This window comes from Nicotiana attenuata, unplaced genomic scaffold (genome assembly GCF_001879085.1).
Source record: "Nicotiana attenuata strain UT unplaced genomic scaffold, NIATTr2, whole genome shotgun sequence".
NCBI lineage: Eukaryota > Viridiplantae > Streptophyta > Magnoliopsida > Solanales > Solanaceae > Nicotiana > Nicotiana attenuata.
In genome coordinates, this window is record NW_017672152.1 from 122,531 (window position 1) to 141,670 (window position 19,140).

The 19,140-nt window shown below is 38.7% G+C and overlaps 1 non-coding gene across 1 annotated transcript; it reads right to left on the reverse strand.

Annotated features, from left to right (window-relative positions):
- Nucleotides 1-10,525: 10,525 nt before the first annotated feature.
- On the reverse strand, nucleotides 10,526-10,597 carry TRNAQ-UUG. The gene has a single exon. It is a non-coding gene; the product is annotated as a tRNA-Gln (tRNA).
- Nucleotides 10,598-19,140: the final 8,543 nt, after the last annotated feature.

A 19,140-nucleotide genomic window follows, 5' to 3' on the forward strand; every position in this document is an offset into this window, starting at 1 on the left:
TATATATATATATATAAAATAACTAGTGTTAAGGAATTTTTCACTGTCAATATATTTTAATTAGTTATAGCAAGTATGTACGTTATTTATGAAGTAACTAAATTGGGTTTACTATCATTTGCAGTTGCAAGTCACCGTGTGTAAATGCTAAATTCATTAACTAGCTAATTAGGTTTAAGTGTTTATATTAACTTGCAATTTAGCATAACGTAAGAATTAAAATGGATACTTGGGCAGGGTGCTCTGAACTTTGACCGTACAACTGAAAAAAAATTAACAGAAACTTACAATAAATTGAATGATATTAAATATTGGTGCTAATATCTTTTACTGAACTTATTTATTTATAAGTCGAATTAAGATAATAAATCGATAATGCTTTTTTTTTAATAATTAAAATTTCTTATTTACCAGTAATATTTACATATTGTTCTGTTCTAGCCTGATCTGGACAGCAGCCCCCAGATTCAGCTACTCATCTTGTCTTTCCCATTACTAACTGCTATACTACTACTTAAACATCTAATTGAACAGTAGGATAGTAGTTAAGATATATTAATCTTCTCTGTAATCTCACCTTAGAAGCTCCTCAACCATGACATCTTGTGTTATTAGTCTACTAAGTATTGCTGCCGATCGTTGCTTTGCTTAGAAGATTCTGCCATTCCTTTCTTGCCAAATATAGTACAAGCAGCCTGCAAGTGTCAACATGTATACTTCAGCTTTTGTGCTCCTTCCCTTGTAGTTTCTTTCAGCCATGTTATCTCATTTGCCCATGGCATTGCATGTATATGTAACCCTTGCCATTGTAACATTGTTGTCCACACTCGTGCTGAATATGAACAACTGAAAAAAGATGATCAATGGATTCTTCTTCTGTATTGCAGAGTGGGAAAGTTGTGTCTTCCAAATAGCCATATCCCCTCAATTTGTCCTTAGTTAATAGTCGTCTATGAACAGCCAGCTATAGTGTGAAAATCCACTTGGGCAAGCCAGCATTATTGCAAACTAGTTTCCTCCATGGCACTTTAGCAAAGTCTTCTCTAAGCTGCATATACATGGCCTTGATGAAGAAATTTTTCATTCCCACTACATCTTCTTCTGCATATCCAGCTTTCTCAAAGTAGTTCGTAGCTTTCAATATCTTTTGAACAATCCAAGAGGCTTGCTTTGGTTCAGCACCCCACAATGAGTTATCCTTCTTATAGTAAATGTGAATCCATTGCACCCACATCTTATCCTTTTTCTTGCATAAGTTTCATAGGAGTTTGCAAGCAGCTGCCCTATTCCATGTCCCTACATCAAGTAAATTCAATCCATCTACTGCTTTAGGGTGGCATAGTTTTTCCCAATCCAGTGGTGCTTTCTTTGATACCTCGACCCTTCCAGTCCATAGGAATCTTCGACATACACTTTCAATAAGTTGGATCAGCTTCTTTGACAACAGAAAGACATGGGACCAGAATACTTGAATAGAAAGGAGAACACTTTTAATGAGTTATATTCTCCCTGCGTATGATAGAAACCTTGAAGCCCAAGATTGGATTCTCCCTATCATTGTTGGGATATATACTATTAACCATGGATTTAGTTTAGATATAGGATTTATTATGATAATATTGTTCATTCAATTTTAATAAAGTTTTAATAGATCATATATTAGTCGGTATCCTTTGCTTATATAGTAGATGATTTAGTGTACAGAGTTTAGCTTATACACGGAAGATTAAATCATCGGTTCTTATAAGTATAAAGTTTGAGTTCACAATCTAATGATGGAATTGGACAAACCATCAGGAATGACTGTAGCACAAGATTAAATATAATTTATCTTGATTATGGGAATGGCTTAATTCCAACTCTTGTGCTAGTACATTTTGTATGTATTGAACGGAACAAGTAGAGATAAGTATTTTATACTGACTTAATAAAATAAACTCTCTAGCCATTAAATGTACATATACTCTTAATCTTGATATAATTATTATTAGCTGTGTATATTATTATTGTTTTGATTTATTAAAAGGCGAGATTCTTTCGTGGGTCAATATGCCTGGTAAATTGGATAATAATAATGTACATTGACGAAGTAATAGTTAGTTGATGGAATCCATGTCTCGGTTTAGAGATTGATGATACACCTTTATGAAAGCTTATAAGTTTTCATGTGTAAACCCGGCCGGTGGATTTTGTATCCGACACATGAAATAAGTTAAGCGAAAGTCTAAAGAAAATAATCAATAAATTAAATTGTCAGTAATTTAATTTAATTGATTAGTATCTGAATCTTAACATGGGGAGTTAAATAAGATTTAATGGATGAATTTCGAAATTGAATAAGGAGTGCAATTACGAATTTTTAGTGGAATAATTCGTAATTAATTATGGTGGATATTAATTTCGAAAATTATAAATTAATTCCATAATTGGAAGCCTTGTTAATTAAATTCTATGGTCCCTGCTGTGCCTAAATAATAGAAAATAAAGGAATCCTTTTGTCACGACCCGGATTTCCCACCATCAGAGTCGTGATGGCGCCTACTCGTGGTAGCTAGGCAAGCCAACTTAATTACCTTTCCTTCACTAGCAATTATTTTTAACAGTTTATAACATCAATATGGAACATAAAGCCTAATAAGAACAATAGCGGAAGTCTGTCTTAAAATGATGAATTTAAAATGCGGAATAGTCAAAAACAACCTCTACCCAAGATTTGGTGTCACATTACTCACGAACCACTAAGAATAAACTAAATACAAAGGTCTGAAAGAAATATAACAGCTATCTGTCTCGAAACAAGGAGGCAACAGTCAAAAGGAAAACATAAAGAAGAGACGTCGGGCCTGCGGACGTCTACAAGGCTACCTCAGTCTCGTGATATGAAAGCCTGCTCCCGTACTACTGCTGCTGCTGCTCCTCAAAACCTGGACCTGTGCAAAAATGCACAGAAGTGTAGCATCAGCACAACCGACCCCATGTGCTGGTAAGTGTCTAGCCTAACCCCGGCGAAGTAGTGACGAGGCTAGACTGGACACCACATAAACCTGTGCAGTTATAGATATACAGCGAAATCGAATACAAAGCAATTACCAACATGGGAGGGGAAACATACTATGGGGAGTTACAATAATAGCAATAATCCAGAGTAACAACTAAAACAACTTAGGTTCACAGTGAACAAGGAATCAATACTCAAATGTAAACACATAGCCTCAATAATTGTTGCGGCGTGCAACCCGCTCCATAATTACCATTGTTGCGGCGTGCAACCCGTTCCACAATATCATTGTTGCGGCGTGCAACCCGACCCATATCATTTATCATGTATCATTGTTGCGGCGCGCAACCCGATCCTCATATATTATTGTTGCGGCGCGCAACCCGATCCTCAACATCATTGTTGCGGCGTGCAACCCGATCCTCAATATCATTTAACAGTCTGACTTCCCAAACAACAGTCACAATTAAGGGGCACAAAATAAGCAAATATTTGACAAACATTCCGGCAAGGGAAAGATTCCAACAAGTTCAACCAAACGTCCCGACAAGGGAATAATCAACAACGCTTTCTCTTTCTTACTTTCCTTATCTTATAGTTCACTTTACTATTTTGAGCCAACGTTCCAAAGAATCAAGTCATTTCGTATTCTTTCAATATTCGTATCACAATTCGAGCCGATGCTCTCAGGAATCAAGTGATCATATTACCGTTCACATGTTATTCACAACAACTAGAAATCCTCCAATAAACACGGAGTTCACAACCAAGTCACGATAATTACATTATAAGGACTCACGATCATGCTAGACACCAATGTATAGATACTCGTCACCATGCCTATACATCGTACTCGATCACATAGCAATTAACAACAAGATTCAACTCCTATTCCCTCAAGCTCTTAAACCAAACACTTACCTCAAAGCCTTGAAATCCGCTTAATCCTCAACTATTGCTTTACCTCGTGATTCCACCTCCAATACAGTGATATCTAGGCATAATTAATTCAACAATATCAATAAAGACTCAATGGCAACTTCTCATAGCCTAGACATGAATTTTCTAGCATTATTCCAAAAATACCAAAATTAGATACCGGGCCCACATGGTCCAAACTCTAGGCTCGGACCAAAACCCGATCACCCATAACCCCACGAGTGCAAATATATAATTTGTTTTAAGATTCGACCCCCAATTGAGGTTGAATCACCCAAAATCCTCAAAACCCATAATTTCTACCTTGATTTCATGTTTTAGGGTCTAGGAATTCACTAATTAATGAAGGAAATTGAAGGAAACAAGTTAGATAACACTTACCCAAGAATATTTGGTGAAGAATCGCTCTACAAGTCGCCTAGGGGCTGTAGAGAAGAAGAGCTCGTGTATTTTTGTGATTAAACCCGTAGCTACTGTTTCTGTTTTTAAAAAATTTTCGTTGGGCAAAAATTGCCCTACGCGATCGCGGAAATAGGGATGCGATCGCGAAGGGTACCACTGACTGGTCATCGCGATAGCGTGGAGGGTTACGCGATCGCGTNGGGGCTCGGGTTTTACCAACTTCGTGAATTTTAGTACTTTTCGAGTATTTTTGATTGGGTTATGTTTCTTTAACCCATATTTATGTATTCGTTGTGATGTTGACTAGATTCGACGCGCGAGGAGGTCGATACGAAAGTAAAAGGCATTGCGGACCATTCTACGGCCGGTTAGAGGTGAGTAGTTGGTGTATATGATGGCCTGAGTGTTTGAAACCCCGGCTTATCACATTGTGACGCTATTGTAGGGCGAGACTCGCACCCCATGGCAGGTGCGGGATTGGTTATGACTGGGGATTGAGACTTAGTCCATCCCGAACAAGAATGTTTCTATATTGGCGACTGATACGCACCCTGTATTGAATATATCTGGGCTTATTGCCGTGTTTGGGGCCTTGTGCCGATCTGTAGCATCCTTAGAGGATGAATGTCATGGTGATAGCATGCTATGTATAATCCTTGATCTCAGTCCTGTGTTTAATCACTGGTATGAAACGCTAAGTCACTATTCCTGAAGTTAAAAATCTAAAGTATATTCTTCTTAATAAATTGGAAATTGGAAAATTAATTAAATCTGTTACGTGACTCATATGCATATTGTGGACTGAGTATGGATCGGGCTGCACGCCGCAGCGAATGGTATGATTATATTGCGCTTGGGCTGAAGGAGCCCTCCGGAGTCTGTACACACCCACAGTGAGCGCCGTCGACGTTAAATGGATCGGGCTACGCGCCGTACCAGTCATGTGCATTGCATTGCATCCTTACATTTTACTTGATTGTTATATTTGAAGTTGTTTTGCTGTTAGATCGTAGTAAGGTGTAGGACTGTTAGTTATAGCTTTGCTTTGTGGCATTTCGTGGATTTCTTATCTTCATACATTTTATATGCTTATTACTCACTGAGTCGGTAGTACTCACCCCTACTCCCTGCACCTTGTGTGCAGATTCAGGTACACCGGAGGCTTAGCAGAGCAATCCTTGTTTTCCAGAGCTATTCACAGTTGTTGAGGTAGCTGTTTGACGTTCGCAGGACCTGACTACTCTTCCTATTTCAGTTTTATTTATATATACATTTCCAGACTTGAGTAATTTCATTCAGATATTGTTATTCAGATTGTTTAGAGGCTCTAGACTCGTGACCCCAGATCTTTTGGGAGTGTTTTATTAGACTTCGTATTTTTCTCAGTATTATTCTATTATAAATTATTGGATTATTATTCTAAAACTATTATAATCTCTTTAGATTGTCGGTTTGAGGTTTACGGTTAATTTGGGAACGATTGTGGTCTGGCTTGCCTAGAAATATTGTTGGGCGCCATCACGACCGGGTTTGGGGTCGTGACAAGCTGGTACGTAGACGTCCGTATCGGTACGTAGACGTTCGTATCTATCCTCGGGAGGCTACAGAACCTTTAGGAAACACTTCACTTTCTTGAAATTCAAATCGTGCGGCTTGTTATTATGAAGAACTAAATTTCCGTATTCTATTCTCTCGCAGATGGCGAGAACCCGCGCTAACGGACGTGGCGGACGACCACCAGTGCCACCTAGAGGCCGTGGTCGCGGTAGAGGCAGGGCAGCAGGGACAGCACCTGCTGACCCACCAGTTGACCAGGCTCAGGGTCAGATTCCAGCACCAGTTGACCAGGCTCAGGGTCAAATTCCAGCTGTAGATGCTCCAGCAACACCTGTTCAGGCACCGGCAGTGCCCATCGTGATTCCTGGTCTCCAGGAGGCTTTCGCTCAGATCTTGTCCGTCTGCATTGGCCTGGCTCAAGCGATTTCAGCTACTACAGCGGCGGCTACTTCTTAGACCGGGGGTGGTCATCAGACCCCCGATGCTCGCACACCCGAGCAGGTTGTTCAGGGCTTACAGACACCCGGGGTAGCTCCAGCTCAGCCAGTTCAGCCAGCGGCACCAGTTGCAGCAGTTGTTCCAGTTGCGCCAGTCGAACCAGCTCCAGCTCATATGGTTCCAGCTATGCCGGATGACGAGCAGCGTCGGTTGGAGAGGTTCGGTAGGCTTCAGCCCCCGATATTCAGTGGTGTTGAGGGCGAGGATGCCCAGGGTTTTCTGGATAAGTGCCAGCGTATGCTTCGTACTGCGGGTATTCTGGAGTCTAGTGGAGTGGCTTTTACTACCTTCCAGTTCACAGGGCCTGCATTTAATTGGTGGGAGGAGTTCGAGAGGCGTAGGCCTATTGGAGCAGCGCCCCTCACGTGGCAGCAGTTCTCTACGGTATTCTTGGAAAAGTATGTACCCCAGTCTCACAGGGAAGAGCTGCATCGTCAGTTCGAGTGGTTGACTCAGGGAGATATGACAGTGACTCAATATGAGTTGAGGTTTACACAGCTAGCTCGGCATGCTACGTGGATGATCCCGACAGATCGCGAGAGGATCAGGAGGTTTGTGGATGGCCTCAACTATCCGATCCGTATATTGATGACTAGAGAAAGGGCTACAGCAGTTACATTTGAGGAGGTAGTTGATGCGGCTCGTCAGATTGAGACAGATCGTCGTCGGGAGCGTGAGGAGAGGGAGGCTAAGAGGCCTCGAGGTTCAGGTAGTTTCAGTGGTGCTCCGTCTAGGGGCCAGTTCCAGCGTAGCAGAGGTCGTTCCTTCAGACCTCCTCAGTCAGGACGTTTAGAGTCCAGTGGGGCTTCGTCAGGCCGTGGTCATCAGGGTCATCAGCAGAGCCAGCCTGCACTGAGTGCCCTTCCAGCTCAGAGCTCTGCTCCTGCTTCTTCAGCCCAGGGTTCATCTGCAGCGAGGGGTTCCCATCAGTCCCCTTCTCCAGCTCCAGGTCGTTGCTACGAGTGCGGTGAGTTGGGTCATATGAGGAGACAGTGTCCCCGGTTCCGTAGTAGACAGTCTCAGCAGAGGGATCAGCCCTCATCTTCTGCTCCTGTTTCTTCAGCACCCACTCAGTCAGCTAGGAGTGGAGGTCAGGTAGCCAGAGGTCACCCCAGGGGTGAGGACCGTACTGGCGGTGGTCAGGCTCGATTCTATGCTGTTCCAGATAGGAGAGACGCCAGTGCATCAGATGCAGTCATCACAGGTATTATCTCAGTCTGCCACAGGGATGCCTCTGTCTTATTTGATCCCGGATCTACCTACTCCTATGTATCTTCATATTTTGCTCATCATTTGGGTACGACCCGTGGTTTTCTTGCCTTGCCTGTGCATGTATCTACCCCGGTGGGTGTGTCTCCCCTCCTTTTACCTNTTGACCAAGCCTATGTGGCATTTGCTTTGCTGAGTTGGATAAAATGCGTGACTACACGCTTTAAGAAGCGAGTAAAAGTTTATGATTCTAACTAAAAATACCAAAAAATAAAAAGAAAAGAAAAAATAAAGGGGGTTAACGCCGAGAAGCATTCAAGCGTCTTCCAATCTCCAATTTTCTTTTCCTTCTACCCCTTTCTCCTCTCATCTTTTCCTCTTTTTTTTTGACGTCGTGCTCAAAGGTGGTATAGGGGATTGAATCTTTTTCTTTTTTTTTGGCTTGTTATTACGGTTTTGGTAGCGGTTGTGCTTGAGATTTTAGAAAGTCTTAATTTTGGGGAGGTATTGTTAGAGCTAGTGATGTTTGTGGGGCTCATATGGATTGTTGTTCTTGTTGGGGTGTTGGTGGGATGGGCATGGAAGCTCAAGTGGGCTAATCTTGCCCTGATTCTTTTGATTCACCAGATGTTTTTTGCCTTTTCTTCTTCCGGTATGCTCCTCCAGAACTTATAATCTGGGTTTGATTTCCTCAATCCTCTCAAATTGCAACTTCCCACGTGCATTTCTTGAATCAAGGAAACTCAATCCCTACTAATGGCTGATTTTCAGAGAGAGAAAGACATGAATGTGTTTGTGAGAGAAAACTTTAGGATTCAACTTTTTCTTTTCCAAAAATAATTTTTGTGAATAAAAATAATGACATGGAATATTTTTATCTGATGTGGATAATACAGTGAGACGATTGAGGAACACACACGGTCAAAAGGGTTTAAAATATTACTTTTGAACGAGTAGAGGTGTCTAGATGAAACTTCATTAAGTTTGGGGACCGGGATGACAAAGTGGGACAAGTATAAGTGCCATTTAGGCTATTCTGCCTTTATAAAAAAAAAAAATTAAAAAATAAACCATTTATCGTGATTCCCTTTGCGAGTCTTAGCATCATTCATTTCAATTGATCATTAATCGTTTATTAGTGAATTAATTAAAGTTATTCCCGAATTCATTAGTGAGATTAACTAAGAAATGTCAAAATGCAATTTACAGTCAAATTTCTCTATAACGCTCATCCTCGATAACAACAATTTATTATATTGCAAAATTGTCTTTGGAACCAACTTTTTATGTTATATTATAATATATATTCTCTATAATATTACTTCACTATAGCGGCACGAGACTATTATAGAAAGGTTTGACTGTATTCATATTAATTAAACACCCCAACTATCATTTTTTTTAATTGATCCTATGGAATGACATGCGAACCCAAATATATCATTTCTTATAGAGGTCATGGTTATGGCGTATAATTTTTTTTAACAAATTCGGTGGTTTTTTTTATTCTACAACAAATTCGGTGGATTACAAACACTTTTTAATGGTAAACAACTCTCGACAAAATGACATAATTCCAAATTATTTTTCAAATAATTGCTAAAAATAGAAAAGCGCGTGAGATACCATATGAATGTTAGTAAAATATTTCCATTATTTGGTACCCAAAAAAAAAATCTAATTTATTATTGTCTATTTATGAAGGAAAACGAAATATTGTGAAAGGACATACGTGAGGGCGCCGTGGTCTACATCATAATCAAAACGGCTAAGTACTTTGTTTTATGCAACAACCTTCTTCTACTTATTTTTTAAAAAATTATGTCGAAGGAGTTAAATTTTAAATGAGACAGTCACAGTGACTAGATTCGCGCGATTATTTACTAAAAAACATAAGTTTTCACAAAGTTGTAAGATCGTGTACGGTGGTTGAGGTTTTCCAACCGATAATTTAAGAAAGTTAGTGACCTAATGATAAGGGAGCCGGTGATTATTTTTGAGTTCTAGTTTCACACCGATCTGTCAATAAACTAATTAAAAATTATGGCTTGCACGTGAAAAAGTTTACTATAATAAATAATACTACTGTTACTATATGTGTGTTTCAATACCATGCAAGCTGAGAACGTAAAAGAGTATGTTATATGAATATAAAAATGAATAAATGAAAATGGTTCATGTCTCATATATATGCTTATTTCAGATTATTTCATAATTCAATGTATCACAAGTTTCATTCGGGGGATGTTTACTTACTAAATTTGTGCTAAGCCATTTGGTTATCTCTCAACCAACACACCCGTCAAATCTTGGGAAAATGACACTATATAGCTGCTCTCAAAATAATACCTGAAAAAAAATATATACAGTATGTATTTATATAAAACTTTATACTTTTTCGCCTATCAAATTTGAATAGTTTCTGGTGCGAGCTAAAGTGATAATACCCCGTCAATTTTTTTGTGCAATTATAGTATGATACGCACTAATTTCCTTACGTAACGTATGTCAAGTCTTAAAATGATTTGTTCTTCTTCATATATTTTCCTTACAAATCTTATATCCACTTCGAATGCCCGTGCTATATTGTTCACTCGAAACTATTCATGAAATTATGCACTAACAAAAATTATGTTAATATATTGCAATTGCTCGAAAGATATCCGTCTTTAATATTCATTTTTATTTTACACTTTGGCGCTTTAAAGATGAAATTTTGGAATTTAGTATAAACAACGAACATACTTTATAAAAATTAAGACTAAAGATAATACTAGTTCAACGTAATTATGTCAACATATATCTTTGTCCGTGTTTCGTTAAACGCCATATCCTTTTCCCTTTGTAGTCCATAGAAAATCAACTAAGCAAAAAAATAAACAGAGAAAATACTTTGGAGATAAAAAAAAATTAATCAAGAAAAGGTCCTACCGGGAGTCGAACCCAGGTCGCTGGATTCAAAGTCCAGAGTGCTAACCACTACACCATAGAACCACCAGACCAAAGAAATTGTTGGAACCTCTTCTGAAATAAAATTATATAAAATTTCAACAGATCAGATTTTTCTTTTAGAGATGTAGTACACAAGGAAAAAGTGTGCATCCATGGGATTAAAAAAGGACAATTCAAATTAGGTGCTTCACTTCTTGAAAAAGAAAATTTGAAACACTTATTACTAATTGTAAACAAAATTCCATTTATTTCTTTCTTAGAAAACCACAAAAAATCTAACGAAAAAACTATTCACACTTTTCATGCCAAAAAAAATGGAAGGGAAACTCAGAAGTAATATAGAACATATTTGATAAGCAAAGTTCCGCCTAAATAGCCGACATGAATTAACGTACAAAAGACAAAGAGCGCGTTTGGATTAGCTAATTGTAAATAGCTTAAAGTGCTGAAAAGTATTTTTAAGTGCGGAAACTGATTTTTTAAATAAGTATTTATGTGTTTGGATATAGGTGATGAAACAGATAATAAGTAATTCATATGTTAAAAAAAAAAAAGAAGTAATTCATATGCTTGGTAGAAAAGTCCTGATAACTTGTTCTTTTATTAAAATGACTAAATATCCTTAAAAACTTTACAAAAGATTATAAATTTAAAAGTTTTTTTGTAAAGAAACATATGAACAACGAATATGGAATGAAAAGAATGTTAGAAAATTTAGTTTAGGAAAAATATTTTGTGAATTAGAAAATATTATAAAGGACAAACTAATAAAAGCCTTGGTCAAACTAAAAATGCTTATAAGCTAAAAAGCCATAAGTTGGAGGTGACCAGCTTATGACTTATGGCAGATTTTAGCTTGTAAGCGTTTGGCTTAGAAGCACTACGAGTGTTTACCAAACGCGTATTTATAAGTAGCGCTGCTTATCGGGCGGATTGGGCGGTTATTACTCTTAACGATTTGGCTTATCGGTTATCGGCTTTTAAATGTATTAATCCGCTAGCCACCCGATAAGATATCGGGCGGATTGGTATCGGTTTAGCTCTTATCGGGCGATTTATCGGCCTAATTCAATCAAAATAAAATAAAATTTAGTCTCTGTATGTTTAAATAGGTGGTCGACGTACTAAGAGAGACGAAGCAGAAGAGACACCGTGATGGGTAAATCATCTGTCTAGAATCTTATTTATGTTTATGCGCACATTGGCCTTAGTCCATGTGAAAGATTTTCAATTGGCCGTTGTTAAAACAAATGTTCGTCATGCTTAGAATTCTAGGATGCCTTAAAACCCAGGCGAAGTTGATGAAGCAGTGGTGTAACTGGTGTTGTTATCTTGTTTCAGACAGCAAATTCTTTCTTTTGTCACAGTTAGATGACTCCTTTTATTTGGCTTTCTTTTATTCTAATTCACTTAGATAGAGTACTAGAGGAAGAAGGGTTTTTGATTATTTAATATATATATGGATAAAAATAAATTTATATGTATATATATATTCTTAACGGGTTAACGGATTATCCGTTAAGAAAATCGAATAATCCCCCAAACTGATAAGCCGTTAATAAAAAAATTTCAATCCGTTCCCCATCCGTTAAACCATTAACCCGATACCAATAAGCCAGTAAGCTTCGGTTTCGGTTCGATTTTCGGTTTCGGTTCGGTTTTGAACACCCCTACTTACAAGCCAGTTTGACTGGCTTATAAGCTTTGCCAAACACCCTCAAAGTACGTTATATGATGTGTCGGATCTAGAGCATAATTTATGGTTTACGAAATTCATTAGTTTTTGTATAGATTTATATGCTTAAAAATTTACTAAATATTTATAAATATTTGATTGTAATAACTATTATTATATATTAATTAAAATTATCTAGAAAATCCTTACACTCTTCACCAGTAAAATCATTTGAGGTGTTAGAGGGTCGGTGAGGTGGCCTACATACTTGCTTTGCTAACTAGCTTGTTGGGAGTTCACCCGGTGTTTCATATTTTTATGCTTCGGAAGTACCATGAAGATCAGTCACACGTGTTAGATTTTAGCTCAGTGTAGTTGGATGAGAATTTGGCTTATGAAGAAGAGCTGGTGAATATTTTGGATAGGTAAGTTCGGAAGTTGAGGTCGAAAGAGATTGCATCATTGGAGGTTCAGTGGAGAGGTCACCCGTGCGAGAAGGCGCTTGAAAACCGATGTCACGACCCCAAATTTTCACCTTAGGATGTCATGATGGCACCTAGTCTCTAAGACTAGGTAAGCCTAACAAACAACAGAATAAGACAGAAAGTAACGACTAAAAACATGATATAAACTGATAAGTCTCACAAAAATCTCCATACTGAACCACAATACATTATTCCCAAACCCCGTTGGAGCTGAGTCATAAGCTCTACAGAAATGTACTAAAATCTCAACTGCAACCCTGTCTGGATAGAGGATAAACAGTAGAAGAGAACGGCGGAAGGTGACTTCGAGGCCTGCGAGCGTCGGGCAGGTATACTTTGAAGTGTCCGGAAATAACGAATTGATCATGCCCGACACGAGCTGATATACCTAGATCTGCATAATAATATGCAGAAGCATAGTGCAACACTATATTTTTTGGCCTTTTATCCGGGCTAAAGGAAGACATTGACCATATTTCAGCCAAAAAAAAAAAAAAAAAAAGGAGAAATATGACACTTTTTAGGGTAATCTTTAACTTTTGACCTTTGTTTGAAACAAAATTTTAAAGTCAAAGTCAAAAGTATTGTTTATGGGACAAGCAAAGTACAACACTTGTTAAGCTTGAAATTCTGCCCAATAGCAAACGGGGAAAAAGATCAGGATAAAATAATATTATTAATGATAAAAATAATATCTTTGCATTTTTGATAAAAAAAAGGGGTGAAAGTTGGTGTATATTTCTTAAATTAATAGATTAAATTTTTCCAAATTTTAAAAATGGACTATCTCCAAATTTTGAGTTTGTTTGGACCGTATTACCTATTTTGATTCAATAATTTGATGAATCCTTATAAGTTCATCGTATTGAGTCAAGTTAACAAAATATCATAATCCAACACGTTTAAAGTCGTGCTATTTGAGCGAATTACTGGAAAAGATTGATTTGTGAACTTATTTGGGATTCATCATTACAATCCACGTTATATATCAGAGTATTTTATGGTCACCAAGCCCACAAACTACTGTCTGAAAAACCTTCCATATCATTTTACCCTTCTAAAATGAGCAAGCGGAAAATATTTTCTTGAAAAACAAATTTGTTTTCTTACTTATTTTCTAATCTATGGTTAGCTAAAAAAAAATATTATTGAAAAATTATATAATCTAGGCAAAGACTATAGAAGACGAAATGGATGATGGCTGGGGGAGGGGAGTAGGAAAGGGGCAGAAGAAAGGGGCCGAGGGAGGAGTGGGTGGTGGGCCGGGGCAACGGTTGGTTTGGGAGGAGGAGATTTGCCGAGGCAGGGTTTGGAGGGTGCTTGTGGCAGGGGCGAGTTGGGATGAGTTCGAGGTGCAAGGTGACAAGTTGGGGTACAGGGGCCGAGGTGGCGAGGATATGGATCAAGGGATGTTGTGGGATGGAATATGTTGAAAGAGAGTTTTAAAAAATATTTTTCCTCTTGATAGGGAAATCATTTTACTTCAATTGGTAAATTTTTTTTTTTTTTTAAATTCATAAAAAAAATATTTTTCAAAACATGTAAGCTAATTAAACATGAAAAATTTGAAAAACGCATTTCCTTCCTACCGAACACACCCAAAGAATAATTGCAAACAAAGGACAGACACATATTCCTAATTTCCTATCTACTTATTTCACTTGACTAAGCATGATATAATCCAGCAGCGTAAATTTGAAGACTACAGTGGTTATGAACAAGATCGCACCTCGTATTCATCAATGCATGGAGTTGTATCAACTCCTGAAGCATATTACGTGCTTCCTCCACCATGTTCTCACCAGCATAAGGCTTCTTACTCGAGGACAGATTAATTGCAGCAGTCAAATAGTTCACATTGGCATTCAATTGCTCCTTAAACAACAAAAGAAAAGTTTAGTAGCTTAATAGAAAAAGAGAAAAGAATGGGCAGCCCGGTGCACTAAGCCGCCGCTATGCGCGGCGTCCGGGGAAGGGCCGGACCACAAGGGTCTATTGTACGCAGTCTTACCCTGCATTTTTGCAAGAGGCTGTTTCCACGGCTCGAACCCGTGACCTTCTTTCTGGTCACATGGTAGCAACTTTATCAGTTACGCCAAGGCTCACACACAGTTTAACTGAGTTCTAGATCGTAAGACTTAAGACAATTAGGATTAGCCTCACCTTCAAATTAAGAGTTGAGAAATCTGCAGGAGTTCCACACTCATCACTACCGCTAGACTTCAAGACATCTGACATTTCCCGAAACAAGGCCCAATTCATTTGCATTGGTTGATTGCCACAATGCAAGGAAACGTTGGCGCATGGATCAGAAATGACTTCAGTAACAGTAGAAGTCTGAACTAGTGAACTGCCAGTTCTGGCCGGAAGCAACAAACTCAGGATGTCTTCTCTGCTGCAGTTTGTTCCCAACTTCACAGAAATAACATTGGTATACTCAACTCCCGTAGCAATCTCACCAAGGTCGACAACCAAAAGAGGATCTCCGCCCTTTTGAAAAGCTTCTCCAATTTCATTGATCTGAAGATAGTTATTCTCCGTTCCTCGTTGAAGAGTGCCATAAAGTTCCACCGGAAGCTGGTTCCTAACATCATCGATACTGAGCACTTTGAAAAGAACATCATAGTATTTCTCACAATTCACACACAGTACACACAGGATAAGAACCAATCTCAAGACCATTTGCTTATAGTACAGATCGACATTTATTTTACACCGGGAAATCCACTCAACTATACCAGCTTTATCATAAATGAATTCTTGTACCATTACAAGAATGGAATCATAAAATTCTTCTAAAGGCAGTGTGTTAATTGCATGCCCGGAAGTTGGTCGGGCTTCAAACTGCTCAGAGATCAGCCATTCCACAAATGAAGATTTCGCGGTGAAAAAAAATCCCCGAAACTGAGATACCAAAATCAGAAAGCGCTCGACGAGATACAAGAAGCAACAAGGAGATACACAGTCGCCTATTTTCTTCCAATTTGCACTAAAGGTATCCTGTAAAGCTTCATAAAATATCTGCAATAACGTAACCTCCGTAGTCTCAACAGGATTATTCGAAGATTCCAAAGAACATTCAAGATTACAGTTACTTGATAGAATGTCTTGAAATAATAACAACTTGCCGCCACCAACAGAATCGCCTGACTGACAATCTTCCAAGCTCCCTCTCCGTTTCGTGCAACCGAGAATTTCAATGAATGATTTCCATGGAACATCTGATGGGATTCTTCCAACAATTATCTTGTACAGCTCGTCGGACAGTTTTCCAGAACTAAGCCATATGATCACAATCCTTCCAATTTGTCCGTAGCTAAGAGGATAACCGGTGCCAATATCTTGAACGATGAATTCTTGAAGTAAGTCAAAGGAAAGCTTTGTTCTCCTTAAAGAAATCATACTTTCAACCATTGATTGTCGGGGATCAAGGGGGAATACCTTTTCATAGTACTCTGTAGATAATGTCAGAAAGTTTTGTATTCTCCTCTCAAAATTGTTCAAATTTTGGTGTTTCGACTCACTTAAGCACTTTGCAACCTCGTAAATATTTAGTAGGCACGTGCTTTGACAAAATAGAGGCATGGACTTCGCAGCCAACTCATAGAGGGATCTAAGAGTTTCAAGAACCTTCAGACCGACTACGAGTAGTTCTGTATGCCAATGAGTCCGAGCAGCAGAAATAAAATGCCGAGCATCAACAAATACTATCTGCTTGTTCCGTCCAATGACAAAGTTGTGAATATTTTTGACCCATTCGGCCTCTGGATGCAGCAGAAAATATGTGACGTCGAGACCATTCAACTGCTGCCTCACACCAAAGTATTTTAGGAAGAATTCACCAACTCCCTTAAATTCACCAAAGTTCACTTCTCCGAGGCACTCGAGAGAATCAAGCATGTGAAACACATTTTTCCTCCACGAATTCCAAAACTGAACCAGCGTTCCAACAGTAACCTGACAGCACGAAATCAGTTCTTGTGAACTCTGTAGATTGACCGATAATTTATCATCCCAAACATACTTCGTTGCATCATTTTGGAAATGAAAATCCAAGATTTTTCTACAGCATAAAATTTCACCTACGAGACATCTACTTTTCCAAGAGGCGCTGAAAACATCCTTGAAGTCAGACCAGTCACCTGACTCATCGGATAAAACCTTAATCTCAATGCAAGTGGTCTCAAAATTTGACCCATCCCTTGCAAATGACATTGCCTTCTTTAAGAGATCCTCCTTTTGCACGAACGACTTCAAAGGCCAACCTTTGCTTCCAGCCATCCATAAGGAGTGAGAGAGCACATACAAAAGGATGAGCGAGGATGCCTTATCGAAATCCCCTCCCTTCCCGATCATAGCAGCTTCACAAAGAATATCTCCCTTCAGCCGTGCGATTTCTGCTGCTTCAGCAAAGTTTCCGGATTCTTCTTCTAACAGAAGCAGCTCGTCAAGGCACTTTCGAGACATCAAGAATTTGCGCTTCATGTCCATTGACGGGAAAGCTCTGACGAATTTCATCATTGATGCTTTGTCCTTGAGCTCAAAATAATTATATGCACAATTCTCAAGGAACTCCTTCCCAATTTTGTCGATTTCATCAACACTTCTCCCGATATTAGTACGCCGGGCCGCATGTTGCTTCCAGTACTCCATATATTTCAGACCTAAGTCATAACATTTTCCTTTCATACAAACAGACAGGCATTCTGTGAAATAATTTCCTTGTGCATAAACTCCTGCTGCCCGCTTATAGCGGCCCGCCAGTAAAAAACATTCAGCAGCTTTTATCAGTTCAGATTCACCACATTTGTCCAAATAAATATTTCCTGCAGATGCACGTTATACGGATTAACCGAAAACACCATCACATATGAGATTTACTTATGTATAATTAATGACGACGAGGAAATCTTTACTTATTAGCGGAAGAGATCAGAAATAGCTCAATAAGATAAGATGAAGCAGAGATACAGGTTTATTAGCATTTTATAGCACTAAATACCAGAGATAAAAAAAAGGGCAACCCGATGCACTAAGCTCCCGCTCTGCGCGAGGTCCGGGGAAGAGCCGGACCACAAGGGTCTATTGCATGCAGCCTTTCCTTGCATTTCTGCAAGAGGTTGTTTCCACGGCTCGAACCCGTGACCTCCTGATCACATGGCAGCAACTTTTCCAGAGATAACCAACGCATTAAAACAAAAGGCTTTCACCATTTTCAATTGATTAGTGAACAGGTATACTAATGTTTTTCATTAAACTAAAGTACTAAACATACCCTACGTCAAAGAAAAAGTCGTTTTTAATTTCATTTCGGTTGGAGGGAAGGAGATGTTTTAGTAAAAAAAAAAAAAAAATTGCAAACTTACGTAATTAATTTCTAGAGGTTTACCTAGCAATGACCAATCAAAATACCGCACAAACGCTCAAGCATATTGTTTAAAATGTATGTTTACTAAAGCTAAAAAATGGATGTCCAAACTTCAAGAAACGGAAGTGCAAAAATGACTTAAAATGCAAACACAAGAAAGCTGCAGAGTTTGGAAAGAAAAGAAAAACCGCCCAATATGATAGGAACTCCGGGTGGAAAAGAGGCAAATTTACAGGAAAGATCACCATTATCATACCTGCTCTTTCATAGTCCCTCAAGTCATAAAAACATTCAGCTGCAGACTCGAACCTGCCAATAGAATAAAAGATTTCAGCAGCCTCGAGAAGATAAGTGTGAGCCTTTTGGGGATCTGAATAAAGAACTCGTTCAGCAGCTGCCCTAATACCAGCTGCCTTTGCTCTTTTTTCCCAATCCGTTTCTCCTGCTTGCTTGAAACACATTAGTGCCATCTCATAATTTTTCTCCCAAAACAGCTGCATGACAACATCACCACTTTATGAGGACAAGATAAAATCGAGATGTGTATTTAATGACATAATACGGAGAGGTAAATAGTGAACGAGGGAGGCAACGGAACTAGGAAGATCAACTTGACCTTCATTCCCCTTGATTTCCACTCCTCTGGAGTGCTAAATGTTTGCATAGCTTCTGCGACTGAATCATCTACCTCTCTTACTTCTACCAAACACAACCTTTGCCATTACTCAAACATAGGCCTAGAAAACTCATCTACGCTTTCACATATCCATAACCTTTGCCTTGTTCGAGTAACTGCCACATAAAGTTGCTTCAACTCAGAGCACAAGACATTATGTCTTGTATCCGAGAAACTTGGGAAGGACAAATCGGCAAAACTTTGTTCATTCAGGAACTCATATACGACTCTCCACTGATTTCCAAGTGGCGACGAGCTAAAAAAATTGTATAGGAGTACATCCTACAAATGATCAATGAAATATGAACATGAGAAGAATTCAGTAAAAGACATAGCAAAAATGTAATATATTCAGCAACTTTTCCAAGTAGAGTTAAAACT